Consider the following 9,743-nt stretch of genomic DNA (forward strand, 5'->3'; position numbering starts at 1 on the left):
TGTCTGTTCTCCATTTTTTCTTTTTTGTAAGGGAGCGCAATTGTAAAAATAACATAAGTGGGCATCTTGCCACCTCTTAGCCTGACACAAGAAAATCCCATCTTTGCCCTTAACCCCACCCCAAAGCCCCACTTGACCCAATCTGGCCCAAGGTATTTGGCGGCCTGAAAAAGGCTGGCCACTGGCCCCGAGAAAGCCCTGCTTTGACCCAATCAGGCACCGGAAGTGACTGTGGAAACATGACTGGCCCTGGCTCACCCTGACATGTTCGCTTTAGGCACGATAGTGAAAATATGGCTACTGAGCAGCATAGAGTCCCCATCAATATACTGGAGCGTTAGGTCCCACACAGACTGTAGCTTGAGCGCCCCTGCTGGACTCACTAACACCACTTCCAGCAGCAACCTAGCTTTCCCATGTGGTCTCTCGTCCAGGTACTGACCAAGCACAGCTTTGCTTAGCTTAATGACCCATTTCCACTGAGTAGTACGGTACAGTTTGGTACACTTTTCTGACATTTTCCACTGTCAAAAGGTAATAAAAAGCAAACCGTAGCATACCACATTTTGGGTACCCATTGCAAAGGGTACCTAGCATGACAAAAGGGTACCAAAAGGCCAAAGAAGAACAAAATCTGCTGTGTCCTGCTGTTGTTTAAAGAGCCCATTTAAAAGTGTGAGGGGTTTCACTTTTTGCAAAGAGCTTGCCGCGCGGCTATATTTCAAAAGTTCCCACTTAGATATGCTTGGCGTATAAAGCAGATTTGGCATGCTGTCCCGGGAGAGAACCCTGAGCTCGGAGATATTTCAGCCCAGGGCTCCCGCCCGGTCGATAAGCATATCAGGAGATCCGAGATCAGGTAGGTCTCAAGAGCTCCCCCTTTAGAAAAGGGAGGAAAAGGAGGAGATGGGGTGGAAGGGGGGATTCTTTCAAACGAAGATAGAAACATTAGGGAGAAAATTATCCATTTATAGTATACTAGGATCACTCTGATTGGATTATTACTGATTACAGATGAGTGGCCAGACGTGCTCAATCATATCACGTGCTCCTCTCGAAATTGGTTTATGAAACTTCACTTGAAATAACTAGTGTTGCACGGTTTACCAGTACTGTGGTAGTATCGCGATACTATGGCTCCAAAATACTGGCGGTGCCACTGTAGTTTGTAAATGGTAGTATCGTCATTAAAGGTTTATTTATAATAGATAATGTTGCATGTGAAAAAGTCACTAAACTGCTCACAGGTTTGCGCAACAATAGACCATTTTATTTGAATAGTCTGTGAAGCCCTTTAAAGTTGCAAAACTACGTAGAGTTTGCATCGTTTATTATAGCCTATTGCATGTTTTCTAACAATTCAGTTCGAATGCAGACCTGAATCGGTTCATTTCTGTTCCTATTAATATGATTTAGTAGCTAAAACAACCCTTAGTAGCTACTGACAATCTCTTTAAAAGAACGACTCACAGAGTGAAATTTTGAATTACTTTGAATTTGTTATCTGATAAGACTGAAAAAAAAATTGACGAAAAACCCAAAATAGCAACAGCAAACATTTAAACAATTTTTGACCACCTCATAAAGCCTTATTTTGTTGTAAAAATGCTCTTTTGTAACAAATTACATTCGGTAAATTTGTATCTTTATTTTAACGTATTTTTGTTAAACACAAGATAAACTGAAAGAACGAATACATTTTAGGTGAAGTGGGGTGCAAATAATATTTTTTTGCCTGAAGGAAATTATGAATTACATTCAATTAGGCCTATTATAAGATAACACACAGTATTTCTGACAATTTACTTTATCATTTGAGTTATGAATTACAGTATTGCTATACTACTTGGTATCGTGATACTTCAGCTGGTATACTATTGTAAGATTAGTTAATGGTATCGCTACAACCCTAGAAATAACAAACTTCATGAGCTGATGATAATAACATGCGCATGATTATTAAAGTGCTTCTGACAGCTGATCCTTTCAGAAACGGACAAACGCAAGAGTGAAGTGTGAAAAACAAATGAGCAAATGATTCTTTCAGCAACCTAAAAAATGAAAAAACTGCGATGTTTAACTTTTATCATCACCTTTTGGACTATTATGAACTCGGGAATGACGGAATTACTTTCTAACAAGAGGTTACATGTGCTGGTGAAGATTAAAGATGCAGATGAAAGGTTTGCACTGACTGTGGGCTATATTTCGTGTTGTTTTTGAACCCAAAATAAGAACTAAATGTATGCTGTGTTTAGTTGTTCTGTAATTGGTAACATATCAGAGACTGTAAGGGTCTGTATGTGTTCATATATGTTGCTTTTATTTATTTATTTGATATAATTGCAGACGTTACAGTAGGCTACTTCGCACTGTTCATTAATCTGCAGTTATAATCAAATCATGTTCATAGAAAGGCTAGTAATGAACATTTATACACAGATGTTTATGTGTATAAAGCCTCTGTTTTGTGAGAAGTGCTTCTCATATGATATGTGAACGACCTGTACAGCTTTACTTTGACATTTCCTCGAGCGAGAATGACGTTGTCTGAAACTTTCTATCGTACACCACGTTCACCATTGGTACCCTTTTGGCCGTGGAAACGCAAGCCTAATAAAGGTGACCTGCACCGTACCATACCACTCAGTGAAAAATGGGTCATAAGTGGGCGACTACTTTTCTTTATTTAATAATTTAAATTTGTCTATTCTTTTATGATAAGTTGCATTGGATAAAATGGGATTCCTTGTTAAAAGAGAAAATCGTAATACTACTTTCGAAGAATCAACTATAAAAGAAAAGCTACAGAAGTGTGACTAGTGTTTCTACACTAGTGTTTGTACTAGAGGTGATATTATATTTATAGTTGTAATACGAGCAAATTCAATGTCTATTTAGTTTTTTTGTTTAGTGATCCTTTGTTTAGGGGAACACTTGACTAAATATTTAGTTGGTGTGAGACATCTTTAAAAACCTTGTAATCAATACTGAGGTCAACTCATTTGAATGACAATTGCTCAAGTGTGACTTTCCCACCAAATGTGGGCAGCTTCCTCTGTTTTTCTCAGGGTGGAGAATGTTGATTCTTGGCCCTGCCGTGATCCGCTGTGGCCCTAGCAGATGTTCTTACGCGGCCCTCTGTGGTGTGCTGGTCAGTGTCTGACGCTTCTCTCTGTTAAGGTCAAAGGTTCTGCAACGTCAGGAGGCAGACCTCTCGTGTGGGTCAGAAAGCACCGTGACGCTAATAGAGGTTGAGTTCTGTGCGCGTTGCTGTCAAATGGGTTTATGCTTTTGAAATGGTTAATGTTCAGCCCACATTCCTCAACACCTGAAACTGAGAGCTCAGACAGTATATTAATGACATAAGGCCACAGCACCAGTGAAATCAAGCTTTTTCCTGAAATATCAGATACAGTCAGAATTATTAGCCCCCTTTTTATTGTTGAAATATTTCCCAAATGATGTTTAACAGAGCAAGGACATTTTCACAGTATGTCTGATAATATTTTTTCTTATGGAGAAAGTCTTATTTGTTTTATTTTGGCTAGAATAACAGCAGTTTAATTTTTAAAATCCATTTTAAGGTCAAAATTATTAGCCCCTTTAAGCAATATTTTTTCAATAGTCTACAGAACAAACCATCATTACACAATAATTTGCCTAATTACCCTAACCTGCCTAATTAACCTAGTTAAGCCTTTAAATGTCACTTTAAGCTGTATAGAAGTGTCTTGAAAAATGTCTAGTAAAATATTATTTACTGTCATCATGACAAAGATAAAATAAATCAGTTATTAGAGATGAGTTATTAAAACTATTATGTTTAGAAATGTGTTGGAAAAATCTGTTCTCCGTTAAACAGAAATTGGGGAAAAAATAAACAGGCGGCTAATAATTCAGGGGGGCTAATAATTCTGACTTTAACTGTATATGTTGTTTTCAATCATATGGTTCTGGTTCAAATTCAGATTGAGGGCAGGAAGTAAAAAAACTGAATGGAAGACATAGAGGAAAGTCCGATTTTTTTTTTTTTTTTTTTGCAATTTATACCATATTTCAAAGGAGATATAAATAGAAAACAATCACATTTGTTGGGCATGATCTTTATATCATGCAGAGGACCGAGTTTTCTACTGAACTTAAATATATTTACCTGTCATTGAGGCGGTAGGTACTGTATAAGCTATTACGTTACATGAAAAAACACTATAGAAAATACTATAGTGTTTGGAAGCATACTGTAGATAATTACTTGAATTAAACTGCCGTAATTATATTGTTGCTGTGGTACAACACAACTATAGTTGCAAACAAATTAGTCAATAGGCTTCAGTTTTCTACGCTATATTATACACCATCACAATACACCTCAGTTTACACTAACGTTACAGTGTTTATTACAGTTTATCAGTTTACTATACTACAGTATTTGGTAGAGTTTATTAACAAAAAGTTGTACACATTATACACTTTACTATGTGGTTCAAAAACATATTTATTATAAATTACTATTGTTTTTTTCCCCATGTGGATATCTTACAGACATCACGATATAACAGATGAAAGCTACAAAAGCGTGGACGCATAGTATACATTATTATTTATTTATTTAGTAAGGGGGAATGAACTTACCTTCAACAAACATTCACTGCTGCTGCGCATCTCGATGTTCACGTGATGGTTGTTTATTCTGCTGAAATGCCAGTAAAGGCAGATTTTTGCAAAACAAGATGGTGATTTTATTGCAGTGATTATATGGCAGGGTACACTATATTCTCCTGGATTTTGTAAAAGTGTGGTGGTGTTTGTATCTGATTTTTCTATAACACATTAATATATTTATACACATAGCTAAGCCTGGATATAATCTTTCTTGGTGCTGTCAAATGAATGATCGCGTTCAAAAAAGTTTGTACACATGGATGTATTGAGTAAGTGTTTTTTACATGCCGCCTTTTCTTCCGCTTTTCAGCCAGTTTATTGAACTTCAGCATTTCTTATTTTCGGCAATTTAAACAATTATAAACAACATAAACAAACATTTTGATGTTCTGATAGCGATTACTATGTAGAAGAACCACTTCCTGCCCTCCATCTGAATTTCGCGCGTCATCAATGACGTCATGTAAAAACAATCTTTTCATTCAGTCACTGGTAATAATACAGATGATAAAAAGAATTAAGAAACGAATAAAGTATAGGAGATTCCACATAGGCTAATTTACAGTTGAAGTCAGAGTTATTAGCCTTCCTGTATCCCCCCCCCCCCCCCAATTCCTGTTTAACATTTCTAACCATTAGATTTAATAAGTATCTAATAACTAATTTCTTTTATCTTTGCCATGATGACAGTAAATAATATTTGACTAGATATTTTTCAAGACACCAGTATTCAGTTTAAAGTGACATTTAAGGGCTTAACTAGGTTAATTAGGCAAGTTAGGGGTAATTATGCAAATCATTGTACAATGATGATTTGTGCTGTCGACAATCGATAAAAAAAATTGGCTTAAGGAGACTAATAATGTTGACCTTAAAATTATTATTATTATTATCATAATTTTTTTATCAAAAACTGCTTTTATTCTAGCCAAAATAAAACATATAAGGCTTTCTCCAGAAGAAAAAATATTAATGGAAACTTCCTTGCTCTGTTAAACATTATTTGGGAAATATTTGAAAAAAAAATGACCATTTCGCTCGCATTTGTGACTAAAAATAGACTTGTGCGACTGGAAAATTTATTTAGTCGCAAATGTGTGAATTTATTTTAATAAGCTGTGTTTATGACTTAATTCACTTGGTCACGATAAAACAACATGTTCCTCACTGTTTCTCAATGGTGCATTACCTTGGTAATCTATTGTGACCATAGCACACGCGGACACTCTCGGCAACAGCACATCTCTACAGGTTAATTTCACGTAAATCGGACTTTACATACGTTGTTTTGTATACGTTGCTAAGCAACGCAAGGCACCGAATGCAATGCAAGGCACTCGCACAGTGTGCAAGGCTCATAGAAAACGTTTACAATTAGGTCATGGCATATCGTGCCGCATCTAGCATAAGACCCAATTCAACACCAGCGCTTTCCACACACAGACTTTACACTTCTGTGATCGCGAGAAACTAAAAAACAGTTCCCCAACAGACTCACGTGTTACACAGGCCCACAGAGACGCGCTGGACACAAAACTGTACCTGTTCTGACTTTGGTAGTAGCTTTGAGAAAAAACCTTTTAGTAAATAGACTGACCAGCTCATTATTTAGGGTGACAATACATCCTCTTTTTCCCGGACATGTCCTCTATTTGGGATTTCTAAATCTCCTAAAATGTCCGGAATTCTGCTTTCGATATCTGTCGTTAACTGAATGCGTTGTTGCATTACTTTATACGCAAACTTTGGCCGGTGCGACTCAATCTCTCAGCAGCACCAAGCCTAGAGCAGAGTGAGATTTTCAGTGATGGACATGACTCTAAGAGTGAAATGGTGGATTTCTTATTTTTTATTTCAACAGTTTTTTTTTACTTAAACACAATGAAAAGAAACAGTGTCATGTAAAAGGTGTTAAATGCTAAACCTTTTTTTTATTGTCAGTTATAAGAAATATAAATAATAAGAATAACAAATTATTCTGTTGCTGAGAGCCATAAAGTTGAATAGAAAATATGGTATTACTTAGGGTTTGAACTGTGTAATATATTATGCAAATATGATAAATTTGGCTAAATAGAAATATTTTTGAAAGTCACATTATTTTATATGCCATGAGGAAAATATGTGTTTCAATCTAGTCACCACCGAAAGTATATTTCAGACCTCTGGGAAGCACTGAACACAATCAATTTCTTGCACTCAACTACAATATGGATGTCTTTAATGCATTGTCTATCTTATGAAAACAGGATTTAAGGTTTAATTTCTATCAAGAGATTAAGTTATACTTGAACCCTTGTATCTTTCTCACTCACTTTACTTATAGATCATTTTGACAAAATAAAATGTTCTGTCTTTCACCCCTGTGATATTTTTGAGAAAGCATCACAATCAGAACTTTTGGTGTAACCAGTATTAAAAGAAATATTGTAAGTTATTATAATAAAATTTGGGACCATTGATACAGCCATAATCATCTTATGATACAAACACAGATCAAATTTGCGCTGGTCATGTGAATGTTTGCACTATGTGATACTGCACATTTTTAATAACTTAACAATAACTTAAAACAATAACTGCCTATTTCTGCTGCCCAGTGTGAAAGATGTTTTTCAGCTCGAAACTGGATCAAAAATTCAACAAGAAGCTGTCTAGGCATGTCCACAACTGAAGACTTGATTTAGATCACTTTAGAGAGGAGCAATTTGATCCCGGTCCTGCTGTGGACCGCTAGCTAAACTCCATACAGCTTAAATTATAAATAATTATTAAATACTATTTAAGCTGTAGTTACAGTAAAATAAAACCTAGTGTACTTATTGTATTCAAATGAATAAAACTGCTTTGCTATTACAGATCTCCTCATGTACACAGCGCATGTGCTCCTTCTGAAAAAAAGTAAGCGTCAAGCCCTGACAGTGAGAGAGAGAGAGAGAGAGAGAGAGAGAGAGATAGAGATACTGATCAGTCTGATCACCCCAGGAGGGGCTGCATTCCAAATCAAAGACCAACAATTAAACCCCAGAAACCTGACAACACACAGAGAGTGAAAACAAACACATCAAGCCAAGTTAGCTGAGGACAAAATATTCCATCTGCATTTTATAGGACGCAAATCACTCAAACAAATAGTGAAACGTGACCTGAAAAAGAAAACTAGCATTAACTCGGGTTTGTAGAAGAGTATATCTGCAGAAAAACGATATGGTCAAACCTTAGAGAGACTATATCAGACATTTTTCAAGCCTGATTTTGTGCCTATTATAGTTTTACAATCTACCTCTCTGTGGTATATTTCATACAATTCACTTTATTTATTTCTATATGGGTAGATCTGGGGGGCTGTAAAAAGTTACAAATCTTAAACGTTCAATTAATAATAAAACAACAACAAAAAAAAAAAGAGTATATCTTACAGAAATAATTAATAAATAATTCATAAAAATAAAGATCTAGTGTAATGCAGGTATCAGGGTCTTAGAAGGCTATAATCGCTATGTGATTTAGCGATAAAAAATAATGATCAAAATGGTAGAAATATAATTATGTTATTATATAGAGATATATTTACCAGTAGTGGGTTGTGGATGGAAGGGCATCTGCTGCGTGAAACATATCCTGGAATAGTTTGCGGTTCATTCTGCTGTGGCGACCTCTGAAATAGAGACTAAAGGATGATTTATACTTCTGCATCAAGCGCACACGTATGCTCCTTCGCAGCCTTCGTGCTGCCACATAGCCCTCGCTGTTGCTGACGCCAACTCTGACCTCTCAAAAATGTAGCTACAGGTCGCAACGATGCGTAGCGCAAGCTCTGTGATTGGTCGGCTTGGTAGCGCTGAGAAGCGTGGGTGGTGCTTAGAGCCGCGAGCCCAATGGAGTGAGTGTCTACAAGTGTCGAGTTCCATGAAAGAGTGCCAGGTGGAAACTTTTGTTTTGTGTTTACCTTATGATTAAAGTTGTTGCACGTCCGCTGATTCCTGCCCCTGAATGAGCGAGTTTTAGCTACTTGTACATTAAGGTAGCGTTCAGAAAAAACAAAACCCCCACGAAGAAACTCGACACAGGGGAACATAAAAACCTACTGCTAGCTAGCGTTGTGGGAGTGTTATTGTAGAGCAACACAAACAGTATGCTGAAGTATAAATGCACGGCTACATGAAAGGCAATCACCATGGGTTGATTGCCTCATCACTCGATGCAGAAGTATAAACCAGCCTTCAGCTGAAGGAAAATGAGCGAATGAGCGAACGAATGAATGAATATAGAGTATAATAAAACAAGAAATATATTAGTGTGTAACTATTTCTACATTCAAATATATTAAATTTGACATTAAATCGAAATTTACACTTCTCATTTTTATATTTTTATATGCATGCAATGTTAAAAACGATGCATCTGTGCACTTTGTTATTTTGTAAAAATTAATTTACCCTCAAAATCTTTTATTAAACTCCATAACCTCCCATTCCACCCTTGAAATGACTTTTCTTCTGGTCACATGGAATGCCTTTAGGGCGGGGCTATCAGTGTTTACGGGTGGGGCTATCAGTCCTTTAGGGCGGGGCTATTAGTGCATGTCTCCTTTCTGCCCTGCCTTTGCAGGAAGCAGTTGTTTGAACAAATGATTCCCTCTGTAAAATTTTGCTTCTCATTCTGGTCATCATCAGGTGGACAGTAATCCTCCACAAATGAGTGCAAACAGGCATTCAAATCTTCCTCCATTTTGTTAACAACACCCTTCTCCCAACAATCCAATTGGTTCCTAAAGGATGAAATCATGCACCGCCCTATTTTTTTGTTTTCAATTGTACGTATTTCATGATAGTGGAAAAAGGATAGAGTTTACTTACATTTAATGTTGACTTAAAAAATGTATAAAAATATTTAGATACATTTGGAGTTGCGCAATCCGACTTTCTACATGATGAACTGGTTTGCTGACTTTAGAAGGGTTTTGGACAGAGAGTTATGTTTGGAAACCATCACTGGCCTAAAGTAACTCACAATACAGGTCAGGTTTGGTTGCTTTAAGATGTCTCTTTCAGCAGGGCAAAAGCCAAAACAATCAG

The sequence above is a fragment of the Danio aesculapii genome, chromosome 11 (genome assembly GCF_903798145.1).
Source record: "Danio aesculapii chromosome 11, fDanAes4.1, whole genome shotgun sequence".
Lineage (NCBI taxonomy): Eukaryota > Metazoa > Chordata > Actinopteri > Cypriniformes > Danionidae > Danio > Danio aesculapii.